The sequence below is a fragment of the Stomoxys calcitrans genome, chromosome 1, assembly GCF_963082655.1.
Source record: "Stomoxys calcitrans chromosome 1, idStoCalc2.1, whole genome shotgun sequence".
Lineage (NCBI taxonomy): Eukaryota > Metazoa > Arthropoda > Insecta > Diptera > Muscidae > Stomoxys > Stomoxys calcitrans.
The window spans coordinates 265,798,170-265,812,750 of NC_081552.1; the positions used below are offsets into that span (position 1 = coordinate 265,798,170).

Below are 14,581 nucleotides of genomic sequence, written 5' to 3' on the forward strand. Positions count from 1 at the left end.
AGCCTCTAGAGGGCGCAATTCCTATTCGATTTGGCTGAAATTTTGCATGAGCTGTTTTGCTATGATTTCCAACAACATTGCTTAGTGTGGCTCAAATCGATACAGAACCTAATATAGCTGCCATATAAACCGATCCTTGATCTTGACTTCTTGAGCCTCTAGAGGGCGCAGTTATTATCCAAGTTGGTTGAAATTTTGTACAACGGCTTCTCGCATGAGCTTCAACATGGTTTTCCGATTTTGCTTCTTGAGCCCTTACAAGGTGCAATTCTTATATGAAAAATCTTCCACCATAGCATACAACTTCACATATCGTTCTTTACGACCCTATAAAATATCATGAAAGTCATAACGTTTTTATGAGCATCTAGCTATGTCTGTCCACCTGTTTGTCGAACGTGCAGTTCATTATTAATTGAATTGCTACAAAGCACATTTTCTTCGTTTCAAGTATTGTTTAAAATTTATATTTTTTAACCATATTTTCTGCAATTTTAATTTCTTAGTTTTCCATCTGATGAAACAAATTTCCAAATAATTTGCCTCAACTTGAAACTTTAATCATATTTTTGTTACCTTCAAAGCCAACCACTAAAAGTTGAGTAACAAACTTCTGCCTAAAATTAAATGTAAAATGCAAAAAAGCCTAGCAATAACAAACATCAGTATGAGAGGAAAGAAAGTGGAGGGGGAGAACATGCAGTAGCCGGGTAAACATTTCAATTTGGGTTTTTATGCCTAATCAGGGCCTAAATCCTTTGCCACAAAATCACCCTTCGAGTGCATTCTGGCCACAGCTTAGGGAAAGAGAAACAAGGGGGCAAAATCAAGACACTAAACTAAAGTTCCTTGGCCACAAGGAACTTGGGAGGCAAGGACTCCAAGTATAAGAAAAGTTTTGTGTCTTGAAAACAACAACTTTAAATTCATACTCGTATCTGATGAGATCCCAAATTTGGCCAATGCAAAGAGTGGAGTACAGCCAACACTCATAGTTGCTAACTGAGTGCTGCCCTCCATGGTTGTAGTAGGTAGTAGATTGCCAGTACAGCTTCTGCGAAAGCTTTTTCATTAATTAAAATATTTTCAATGAATGTTTTATGCTCTACACTCACTCTTGCATGCTGTTAGTTCCGGTGTGAGTGTCTGTTTCTGTAGTTTGCTAGCTTCGGTCTACCATGAGAGTGAAGGCCAAAACCTTTGGCATGCTCTTCGACTCCTTGGAGGACCAGGGAGTGGGAGTAAACCATGCAGAGCAACCAAAAACTGAAATCAGACCATAGGAGTGGAGTATATAACGTAAGAAGCGATTCATATTACAAACCAAATTATAATTTCATGAAAGTTAAACGAAGAGCAACATCACCCGTCGTCGCAGCATCAGCCCTCACATCCACCACCAACATTGCCATGCAGCACCAACAACAACGACAACAGGAACATTGGCAATAACAAGTTTAAGTTTAACATTGCCAACAACAACTTTGGCATTGGGCAAACTGTAACAACCAGCATGTTTTTGCTTCCTTCATATGTCGTCTGGCAGTGGCAGTGAGTAAGAAATTTGATTCCGGAGGGTTGACCTGTTAAGTTAAGGTGAAGTGGAGATATCATTAGTGGATATTAAAGGTAGTAGTATTTGTAACGGGAATTCTCCTACTATCATCATTTTGTTGAAACATAATTGGTAATGTTTCCCTTTGATAATTAATTGGATTCATTTATTATGTAATCAAGTAACATATCAGTCCAAATTAACAGTGATACGATCGAAAAAGATATACAATCTCCAATTGAATATTTTGTTTCATTTCTAATCCATGCTACTTAGAAAATACTTAATTATTGCCCATGCCACCCCCCCTAAGATGGTTCAAGTCTGGTATTATGTCCCCACCTAAGTGCCGGTATCTGTTAGCAGCGGAAGCCGGCTAATGACATGGGAAATACTTCAACGTCTTTTCATATTCCCCGCATGCCCTACACATTCTATCGCTTGCCTCACCGATTTTATATAAGTGAACCTGTAGTCCTATGTGCCCCGTTACCATAAGCTATACTGACCTCCTTACTTCCTTTCAGTAATAGCCTCGTCTTCTGACGATCTGGATCTTCGCATAGGATTTTCGCCATCCTACCGACCGTTTTGCTGTACCACAGAGTTACATACGCACGCCCACGCACTTTACTCGGACTGCTTCGAACCCGAAGGGCTTCGGGTTAAATTGCAAATTTTGCCCATGAAAATTCCACTAAGGAATCAATGAGTGCAGTCCGATTCAAGTTTAATGCTCAATGATAAGGGGCCTCCGAGTCCGAATGGCGTGCGACACCTCTTTGGAGAAAAGTTTTACATGGCATAGTACCTCACAAATGTTGTCAACATTAGGAGGGAAAACCACAACTGAAAATTTTTTCTTATGGTCTCGCCAGGATTCGAACCCAGGCGTTCGGCGTCATAGGTGGACATGCTAACCTCTGCGTTATAGTGGCCTCCGTCTTCGGGTTAACCAAGTTTATTGACGGCAATTTTCTGGCCTTTACTGCCAAATCGTGTGCTTTCACATTTCCAGCTATACTGGCATGGCCTGGACTGCGTCGAACCGAAGGGCTTCCCATGAACATTCCACTAAGGAACAGGGAACATTCGTCACCCACACCCTTCACTCGGACTACTTCGAACCCGAAGGGCTTCTGGTTAAATTGCAAATTTTGCCCATGAACATTCCACTAAGGAACAGGGGTAAACTTCTCACATGTCAATGAGTGCAGTTCGATTCAAGTTTAAGCTCAATGAGAAAGGGCCTCCCTTTTATAGCCGAGTTCGAATGGAGTGCCGCAGTGCGACACCTCTTTGGAGAGAAGTTTTACATGGCATAGTACCTCACAAATGTTGTCAGCATTAGAAGGGGGAAACCACAGCCGAAAATTTTTTCTGATGTTCTCGCCAGGATTCGAACCCAGGTGTTGTTCAGCGTCATAAGATGACATGCTAACCTAACCTCTGCGCTATGGTGGCCTCCGGCTTCGGGTTAACCAAGTTTATTGACGGCACCTTTCTGGCCTTTACTGCCAAATCGTGTGCTTTCTCATTCCCAGTTATTCCGCTATGGCCCGGCAACCAAACGATGAAAGCGTTAATCTCCTTCTTACATTCCACGACTGTTCGTGACCTTACCGTCCTGGTTATTTTAGTTCTTATGGCCTGTTTACTTTCCGTAAAGAAGTTCATATTCGACGTCTTCGCTTTAACACTATACCACCTCACGCATTTCGTGATCGCCCCAATCGCTATCTTCAGCACTGCATTATGGTCAGGCAATCTAAAACAAATCTCAGTCTCTGGGTTTTCAATGTAGACCCCCAGGCCTACTCTGTCCTGTATAGCATGATCCTCCAGATGGCAAAACCAGGGTTCCGTCAATTCAAGGCTGCCCCGCTGGCAGCAGTGCCTTGCGCTCGAACTCAAGTGTCATCTCACGATCGGAAACCTTTTCCACTCCTTACAGGTTTCCTATCGTCCCCTTGATTATATACCGTCATGGTATGAACAGGTCCTATCCAGAGCCCATTCTCCCATCGCCTTAAGTGGAGTGCCAGTGAACTATCCTCGCATTTAGGCCCCATTTCTCCCATCACCTTAAATCTCATAGCCGCAGAGGCTGCCTTAATCTGTATCTGTATGTCAATGGGTGGGATATCTAGAATAGCCTCCAGTGCCCCAATGGGCGTGGTCCTCAACGCTCCGCCTACAACATGTTCGCTGAAACTGTTGTATTATCCTTAAGCTGAACTTTTTCTCCATAGCAGTCCATCAAACTACTGAGACGTAATTAAGTAACGGTCTAATCACACTCCTGTAAAATTGCAAATTTTGCCCATGAACATTCCACTAAGGAAAAGGGGCAAACTTCTCACATAACAACGATTGCAGTCCGATTCAAGTTTAAGCTCAATGATAAGGGTCTCCTTTTTATAGCCGAGTCCAAACGACGTACCACTGTGCGACACCTCTTTGGAGAGAAGTTTCACATGGCATAGTACCTCACAAATGTTGCCAGCATTAGGAGGGGAAAACCACCGCAGAAAAATTTTTTCTGATGGTCTCGCCAGGATTCGAACCCAGGTGTTCAGCATCATAGGCGGACATGCTAACCTCTGAGCTACGGTGGCCTCACACTCCTGTAGAGCCAGTGAACTATCCTCAGATTCAGGTCCCATTTCGAATCTACGGCCCGTCTACATAGTGCCCAAAATCTGTGAGCCTTCTCAGTACGCTGCTGAATGTGACTCCAGTTTCCTGTCCAAGATCACACCTAAGTATTTGACCTTGTCAGATATCGAAATCGTCTTATTGAGGAAATGTGGTGCGTTAAATTGGCCCACCTTCGTCAGTCTTTGTTGGGTTAACAATGAGACCTCTGGGTCTAGCCCAGTCATATGCCATATGCAAGACCCTTTCGGCCTTCTGCATAACTCGTTGGGATCCATACCCCTTCGAAGTATTATACCATCGTCGGGTTCAAATCCCTCTTCAGTCAGCATCCGTAATAGGTCATTTATGGTGGTCACAGATAGGAGTGGCAATAAAATGCCCCCCTGTGGCGTGGCCTGTGCCACTTTCTTATTTTATGCCATGCGACACACAATTTATCCACCTGTTCCTTATACAGTCTCTAAGGACCGGGTCTAAGGATTGGATCAGTATGTCGCTCCGCACATTGTTCAAAGCCCCCTCGATGGCAATGCATAGCGCCAGTGTTTAACTTTTTAGGCATTGAAGGTTTCTTCTATTTTATGCACAACCTCGTGCAGGGCAGCCTCCACCGACCTTCCCTTGACATAGGCTTGCTCTTTGTATTGGAGCAATTCGCTGCATATCATACTCTTTATCATGGTGTCCACAATACGTTCCATGGTTTTGAGAAGAAAGGATGTAAGGCTTATGGGTCTGTAGGCCTTTGGTGTCGCATAACTTGCCTTGCCGGGCTTGGGTTGATTTTTAAACTTTTAATCTAATCAAAATTATTTAAGTCAATTTCTTCTTGACTTATTAAACGAGCCCTCTTTGCGCATCATAGGCAAGCGTAATCATCATCAATGCTTTGGGTGCAGGTAAATTGATTTTTTTTTTTTTTTTTTTGCCTCATAAGCAGAAGAAAACGAAAAAATTCGGCCAAGAAATTAAAGAAACAAGGCTGAGCATACTCCATGCTCCATATCAGGGAAAACATTTAAAACAGCACAATGCAAACAGCAAAGAGTGGACGATATCCTTACACCAGACACATAGAGAAGAGCAAGGGAGTAGGAAAATTGGTGACCCCTTTTTGCAATGCTATCGCTCAAAAACGCAACGCATCGTGAATGCCCAACTGAAGAACACTCGACTCTTTAATTATTCAAGATTTCAATTTTTTAGCTGACGAGGCTGCAGCAGTAGCAACGGCCTCCATGTAACTCTGATCTTTTACTATTATTCACATGTTGGGCCAAAAAGGCAATAAGCCAGCAAACAGTTTGAGAGGAGTCAGTTTTCGGGATTATTTTTTGCATTTTAAAAAGTTGCCGTAACAGTGGCGGCCTTTGCAACGTGCTGCCATCTTCATTTCCCCCCAATACCCAAGGCAGACTGTTAACATTTATTCACTCATTCATACATTTATGAATCACATACACATATAGACATACACAAGAGAGAAAAAGTGTGAGAGAGAGAGAGAGAGAGAGCACAAGCCAGCACACACATATTCATTCATATGGTTATGCACATATTTAAACACCAAAAAATGCGCGTATATGTCCATATCTGCAAGGCTTACTTGCCTTGCCTTCCGGTTTCCGGTACAACGATATTCCTCCATTCTACTCTGCAGCATGGGCAGCATGAGCACTGCTCTGTGCTGTGCTGTGCTGTGTATGAGAGCGTCAGAGTGTGTGCATGTTTGTAGGGATTCTCATGTTGTATGCTCATATCTTGTTAAAATTATTATGAGCAGCTCTGGTTGGCTCATGTAGGAGTCATGTCATTTTCAGATTGCCTGGCCTCAGACAACAAACCATCTACGCCTCCCCCCCCCCCCCCCCCTCTCTACTTCGCCCTATACCCCCTAATGCAATCTTAAATCCTTTAAATGATGTTGCAAGCTTTTTTGTGTGGGTGTGTGTGTGTGTGTGTGTTGTTGGCCTTTAGTTTCAACTGAAATGCATGTCTTAAAATCGTTTGTGGGCTTTAAGCCAAATTGTCAATGAGACTTTTTAATGGAATTATGAAATGGGAACTAAAATAAGAAAAAAAAAAACGAAAATTAAAAGGAAAATTAGTGCAAGTCCAGAATGCCAGCAGCAAAGTAAAAGATAAACAAATTTACTGGTTAGCTAAAAATAAAAACCCGTAAATGGTTGTTGGATAACAAAAAGGATGACAAGATTTACAAGGAATCCATTAAATGTTCTTTTTCAGAAGATAGCTTGTTACTTAATAAGGTATGAAGTTTTCGGAAACTCTTTAACGAAATTGGTTTTCCGACTAACACACACACTTTTATCAACTTTTATAAGTTCTATGCTATGCTGTTCTTTGAATAGAAATCATTGCATGTGATCTCGAGCTGAGAGATGTTCGAAAAATCATGAACAGATTTTAAAGATCAAAATAAAAGAGCGCAACAGACACTGCATTTTCTTATGTCTCTTGGTGTTACCGGTGAATTTCATAGAAATCGGTTCAGATTTAGATACAGCTGCCATAAAGACCGATCTCCCGATATAAGGTCTTGGGCCCATAAACCTCGCATTTATTGTCCGATTTTCAAAAAAAATTGAGACAGTGAAATGTGTTGGGCCAGTCGAAATCTTTCTTCAATTTGGCCCAGATCGGTCCAGATTTGAATATAGCTGCCATATAGACCGATCTCTCGATTTAAGGTCTTGGACCCATAAAAGGCGCATTTATTGCCCGATCTCGCCGAAATTTGAGGCAGTGAGTTAAGTTAGGCCCCCTGATATACTTCTGCAATATGGCACAGATCGGTCCACATTTGGATACAGCTGCCATATAGACCGATCTCTCGATTTAAGGTTTTGGGGCCATAAAAGGCGCATTTTTTGTCCGATCTCGCCGAAATTTGAGGCAGTGAGTTAAGTTAGGCCCCCTGATATACTTCTGCAATATGGCACAGATCGGTCCAGATTTGGATACAGCTGCCATATAGACCGATCTCTCAATATAAGGTCTTGGGCCCATAAACGGCGCATTTATTGTCCGATGTCGCCGAAATTTGGGACAGTTAGTTGTGTTGGGCCTTTCGACATTCTTCTCCAATTTGGCTTAGATCGGTTCGGATTTGGATATAGCTGCCATATAGACCGATCTCTCGATTTAAGGTTTTGGGGCCATAAAAGGCGCATTTATTGTCCGATGTCGCCGAAATTTGGGACAGTGAGTTGTGTTAGGCCTTTCGACATTCTTCTTCAATTTGGCTTAGATCGGTCCAGATTTGGATACAGCTGCCATATAGATCGATCTGCCGATTTAAGATTGTGAGCTCATAAAAGGCGCATTTATTGTCCGATTTTGCTGAAATTTGGTACAAAGAGTTTAATTAGGCCCCACGATATCTTCTCGGAATATGGCACAGATCGGTCCAGATTTGGATATAGCTGCCATATAGACCGATTTCTCGATTTTAAGTCTTGGCCGTATAAAAAGCGCATTTATTATCCGATCTCGCCGAAATTTAAGACCATGAGCTACGTTAGACCCTTCGACATCCTCCCTCAATTTGACCCAGATCGGTCCAGATTTGGATACAGCTGCCATATAGACCGATCTGCCGATTTAAGATTGTGGGCTCATAAAAGGCACATTTATTGTCCGATGTCGCTGAAATTTAGTACAAAGAGTTAAATTAGGCCCCTCGATATCTTCTCGGAATATGGCACAGATCGGTCCAGATTTGGATATAGCTACCATATAGATCGATATCTCGATTTAAGGTCTTGGGCCCATAAAAGGCGCATTTATTATCCGATCTCGCCGAAATTTAAGACCATGAGCTACGTTAGGCCCTTCGACATCCTCCTTCAATTTGACCCAGATCGGTTCAGATTTGGATATAGCTGCCATATCGGCCGATCTCTCGATTCAAAATCTTGGCCCCATAAAAGGCGCATTTATAATCCTATTTCACTGAAATTGAACACAGTGACTTAGGTTAGGCTTTTCGACATCCGTGTCGTATATGGTTTAGATCGGTTTAAGTTTAGATATAGCTACTGTACTTATTAGTATTTGATCCAAATCGGATCATATTTCGATAAAACTGCTATGGGACATAAGGTATGCAATTTCCTCTGGATTTTGAGGAAAGCTGGTTTACATATATACCCGAGGTGGTGGGTATCCAAAGTTCGGCCCGGCCGAGCTTAACGCCTTTTTACTTGTTTGCCCTCAAATTGGCCCAAATATAAAATTCCATTAGATTGGCATATGATGTGCACACAGGCACTGTGTGGACCCCATATGAAGTGCAGAAACAAACTTTTTTAGCAATTCTTGGTTTACATCTGCTTTTTATAGTGATGAGGAGTCTTTTTGCTACGTCCATGGTTTACAGCCGAAATGTTTGCGCAGCTCCAAAGCAGCTTCCAAAATGTAATAGTCATATTTATTTCGACGCTAGGATCGATGAAAATGATTGGAGAGCGGCCATCGGTGGTGCCCATAGCATCATTTGTGATGGAAATATTCTACGGGTAGCCGTTCTAAGGCTCATATTCTCCTATGTGCGCTCAATAACCACAATAATTTTGGGAATTGCTCAATTCAAAAATTTTTCTCATCGGTCAACACAATGTTTAGAAATTCACCACTTTCGTGCAAGCACAGCAAATTCTTAACTCTTTCAAGAGTAAAATGTTTTTGCTCTGAAGTAAAATCGTGTGCCTTTTAGAATTTGAAAGGCTTTACTTTGAGCTTTTCAATATCTTTTGTATATTTTAAAGAAAAATTTTTGAAATTTCTAGCCATTTGATTGACACTACAAACAACGCTACTAGTGTTATTAAAACGATTTAGGACACGACACAAAAACATTTTGTTCACTTTGAGGTATTTAAGTTCGCTAACGATAACCGGTTGTGATTCCAGCAAGATATAACGTAATCACACTATTTTGCTGAAATTCTTTTGGTGCCTTGTAGACAATATTATGAGCGGGCGACATCCCTCACAAATGTCGCCAGCATCATCAGGAGATAAACTCCACTGAAAATTGTTTCTGATTTGCTCGCCAGGATTTGAACCCAACGGACATACTTACCTCTGCACTACAACGGCCTCCTATGTTGAATTATTGAAAATTCTGCCATTCACAACCATTACTATCCCCAAAATACAGTTTTAAAATTAAATTGTAGCATGACAGCTTAGACACATGTAAAGTCTCATCCAAAAACAAACAAAAAAACAATTCTCATTAGTTTTCAGTTTATTCTCCAAATGAATTTTCTTTAGCCAAGACAAGCAACCAACTACTGTCATTCGTGACAGATCTTGTGGCTTTGTAAGCCTCAGAAATTTTAAATTCAGTGCAGGTGATAGCTTGCTCGTATGTATATGAGTGTGTGGGGGAGTATTTATAAACAACGCCACAAGGATTTCTCTACTTTAATTCAATTTGTAAGTGTATTTTAATCTTTTGCTTCCCTGCAACGTTCCTTCACTCGTTCGTTTGCTCTCCTCCAAGCAACTCTTCTTCGACACAGTAAATTATTCCAACCAAGTTTGCACTTCGAATTTTGAAAAATTCTATCTAAATTTTCATAACACCTAACCGCACCTTTTTTGCTTTGCTCGAGCTTGGGATGAAGAGCTAGAAATAGCAACACTTACAACAGCAGCTAACAAACTTCCAAAAGAATCCCCGTAGAAATGAAAACGAAAATTTCCAGCAAATCTCTACACACAGAGGATTTTTATCTGTGAGTAAACCAAACGTGCCCAGCATAGCCAAACTAGACGGACATCGCCAAGTAATAACACCTATGCCTATGCTTCGCCAACCAGCCAAACTCCCCAAGTGGGAGAAGCCTAAAATTTTAATATATGGCTATGATGTGGCACTAAAGACTCTTCACGCCACTAAGCTGCACTCGGATATGGCATCTGCATTCACAAACCACTCACACCTGAACTGAACTGAGCTGAGCTGAGCTAAACTGAGGCGCTTTAGTGGTCGATTGCTTGGAAACCCCTCCAGTTGGGGGGTGTACAAACATCTGTATCAATGGTTGTGAGACGGGTATGTGATTGTGTGTTGGCCGACACCATAAGCAGGAAGATCGGCATAAGAGTCTGAGAGCTTTTTCGAAATGAATTTAAATTAAATCTGTTTCGTTTCTGAACTTAAGATGCTAAAAAGCATTGATTTACATAAATACAAAGGCACACACACACTCAGCCAAATGGTCCGCAGTAAAAGGTATATAGAGATGGAAGCCATAGTATCAGGAAACTTAGCCATCACAGCCATTTTAGGACACAAACATTTGGCCATATTGAAAATGTCCTATGTATGCTTAGGTGTTTGCATACATATTTTAGTAGTCTCATCCCTGAGATAAGAGCCACAGCCACACATGAGTATTTGCAGCAACACTCACACACATACACACACACACACTCACACTCAGGGATACCAAAAAAGCAGCTTGGCCATAATTGTTTTTCAAATCCTTTTTGGACTAATGAAGACTTGCTTCATAGGTGCTGTTACACAGAGATACGGGCAAACCACAACAGTCTTTGGTCATTGAAGAGGGATGGCTAAAAGTGTTTCTGGCTAATTTTAAAACTATTGGCAATGCGAGTATTCGTTCAATGCGTAATAGGTGCGGATAATTCCTTATTGGAATTCCTTATTGGAGAATAATTTGTTTATGGCAAGTATTAAAAAACAAGAAGTATTAACGGATCAAGAAGTCCAGATCCGAAATTGGATTATATGGGAGCTATATCATGTTATGAACTGATTTGGACCATACTTTGCACAATTATTGATGGTCAAACCAAAACACTTCATGCAAAATTTCTGCCAAATCGTTTAATAATTGCGCCCTCTAGCGGATCAAGAAGTCCAGATCCAAAATCGGATTATATGGGAGCTATATCGGGTTATGAAGCGATTGGACCATAATTAGCACAATTATTGATGGTCAAACCCAAACACCTAATGGTAATACATGCTCCCTCTAGCGACTCAAGAATTCAAGATCCAAAATCGGTTTATGTGGGAGCTATATCAGGTTATGAACTGATTTGTACCATACTTAGCACAATTAGTGATGATCAAACCAAAAAACTTCATGCTAAATTTCAGCCAAATCGGATAATATTTGCGCCCTCTAGCGGATCATGAAGTCAAGATCCGAAATCAGATTATATGGGAGCTATAACAGGTTATAAACCAATTTGGACCATACTTACCACAATTATTAATGGTCAAACCCAAACACCTAATGCTAAATTTCAGCCAGATCGGTTAATAATTGCGCCCTCTATCGGCTCAAGAAGTCTAGATCCGAAATCGGTTTATGTGGGAGCTATATCAGGTTATGAACTGATTTGGACCATACTTAGCACAACTATTGATGGTCAAACCAAAAAACTTCATGCTAAATTTCAGCCAAATCGGATAATAATAGCGCCCTCTATCGACTCAAGAGGTCAAATTCCTAAATCGGTTTTTATGGGAAGTATAGCAGGTTATGAACCAATTTGGACCATACTTAGCACAATTATTGATGGTCAAACCCAAACACCTAATGCTAAATTTCAGCCAAATTGGATAATAATTGCGCCCTCTAGCGGATCAAGAAGTCAGGAGCCGAAATCGGATTATATGGGAGCTATATCAGGTTATGAACCGATTTGGACCATAATTAACACAATTACTGATGGTCAAACCAAAACTTTTTATGCTAAATTTGTGCCAAATCGGATAATAATTGCGCCCTCTATCGGCTCAAGAATTCTAGATGCGAAATCGGTTTATGTGGGAGCTATATCAGGTTATGAACCGATTTGGTCCATACTAAGCACAATTAGTGATGGTCAAACCAAAAAACTTCGTGCTTAACTTCAGCCAAATCGGATTATAATTGCGCCCTCTATCGGCTCAAGAAGTCTAGATGCGAAATCGGATTAAATGGAAGCTGTATTAGGTTATAAACTGATTTGAAACATAGTAAGCACAACTATTGATCGGACAATAAATGTGGCTTTTATGGACCCAAAACCTTAAATCCGGTCTATATGACAGCTATATCCAAATCTGGACCGATCTGGGCCAAATTGAAGAAAGATGTCGACTGGCCTAATACAACTTACTGACCCAAATTTCAGCAAAATCGGATAATAAATGTGTCTTTTATGGGCCTAAGACCCTTGATCGGCGGATCGGTCTATATGGGGGCTATATCAAGATATAGACCGATATTGCCCATCTTCAAACTTAGCCTGCCTATGGACAAAAAAAAAGAATCTGTGCAAAGTTTCAGATCAATATCTCTATTTTTAAAGACTATTGCGTGATTTCAATAGACAGAAGGACAGACGGATGGGCATGGCTAGATCGCTGATCAAGAATATATATTCGTTATAGGGGTCAGAAATGGATATTTCGATGTGTTGCAAACGGAATGACAAAATGAATATACTCCCATCTTTCGGTGGTGGGTATAATAAACAATGAATATTAAAATATTGAAATATTTTATGTTACTACCGCAAAGTTACTGCTTAAATTGCCCACTTCACTGACCAGCCACTGTGCTCATTTCATTTTGGTATTGTGTCCACATACCCTACAAACATTTTTGATCCTCAAATAATTTTCTTCGAATCTTTTAGATGAAAGTTACGATCGCAGACGAGTTCATGTAAGAGTCGTAGACGACTCCCCCGTTCTAAAGAGTTGCGTCCACAAGACGACTTTTGTGGCAGTGAGTTCCTCGAATCTTCCATATAAGTTGAAAACGAGTAATTCAGAAGAGTCTTGGAAGATCTAAGAATCGCGCAAAAATCGTGTGGACGAGTAATAAATGAATGGAAAATTAATAAAATACGCTTTTAGAAGAGTCGCGCAGTACTCGCCTGGACGAATATTCGCTTGAAATTTTGCACAAATACTTTTTATTAGTGTAGGTCGATTGGGATTGTAAATGGGCCAAATCGGTTCCTGCTTTGGTATAGATGCCATATAAACCGATCTTGGGTCTTGACTTCTTGAGCCTTTAGAGGGCGCAATTCTCGTCCGATTGAACTGAAATTTTGTTAGTATTGGTATCACTTTCAACAACTTTGCTAAGTATAGTTCAAATCGGTTCATGTTTTGATGTAGCTGCCATGTAAACCGATTATGGGTCCTGACTTCTTGAGCCTCTAGAGGGCGCAATTCTTGTCCGATTTGACTGAAATTTTGCACGTAGTGTTCTGGTGTCATTTACATATAAACCGATCTTGGATCTTGGCTTCTTGAGCCTCTAGATGGCGCAATTCTCATCCGACTTGGCTGAAATTTAGCATGAGGTGTTTTATTATGACTTCCAATAACTGTGCTAAGTATGGCGCAAATCGGTATATAACCTGATAAAGCTGCCATATAAACCGATCTTGGGTCTTAACTTCTTAAGCCTCTAGAGGGCGCAATTCTCATCCCATTTGCCTGAAATTTTTCACGTAGTGTTTTGTTATCACTTCCAACATCTGTGTTTAGTATGATTCAAATCGCTTTATAACCTGGTATAGCTACCATATGAACCGATCTTGGGTCTTGACTTCTTGAGCCGCCAGAGGGCGCAATTCTCATCCGATTTGGCTGAAATTTTGCATGAGGTGTTTTATTATGACTTCCAATAACTGTGCTAAGTATGGCGCAAATCGGTATAAAACCTGATAAAGCTGCCATATAAACCGATCTGGGATCTTGACTTCTTGAGCCTCTAGAGGGCGAAATTCTCATCCGATTCTCATTTGATTTTGCACGTAGTGTTCTGGTGTTATTTCCAACAACTGTGTTTAGTATGACTCAAATTGGTTCATAATCTGGTATAGCTGCCATATAAGCCGATCTTGGATCTTGGCTTCTTGAGCCTCTAGAGGGCGCAATTTTCATCCGATTTGGCAGAAATTTTGTGCAACGACTTCGTTCATGACTTTCAACATACGTATCTAATATGGTCTGAATCGATCAATAGCTTGATACAGCTCCCATATAAACCTATCTCCCGATTTTGCTTCTTGAGCCCCTACAAGGCTCAATTCTTATCCGAATGAACTGAAATATTACACAGAAGCCTTGGTCTGTCGCTACTCTGGTATCACAATGGACTTAAAATTGACTGCCACTCTTACCTAACCTAAGCTAGAAGAGTGTTTCGCAACTCATACTGACGACATAAACGCAATGAGTTGTAAGAGAATCGTCCCGAAGAGTTGCAAAAGTTTCGCACACGCAATGAATTGTTCAATGATATCCCCGAAGAGTGTTTCACGACTAATACGGAAGAGCAGTAACCT

At 41.0% G+C, this 14,581-nt stretch overlaps 1 protein-coding gene across 6 annotated transcripts in view; it reads left to right on the forward strand.

Moving 5' to 3' along the window:
* The window catches only part of LOC106091469 (RNA-binding protein Musashi homolog Rbp6), a 1,151,181-nt gene that overhangs the window by 954,580 nt on the left and 182,020 nt on the right, over nucleotides 1-14,581 (forward strand). The window lies entirely within an intron of this gene.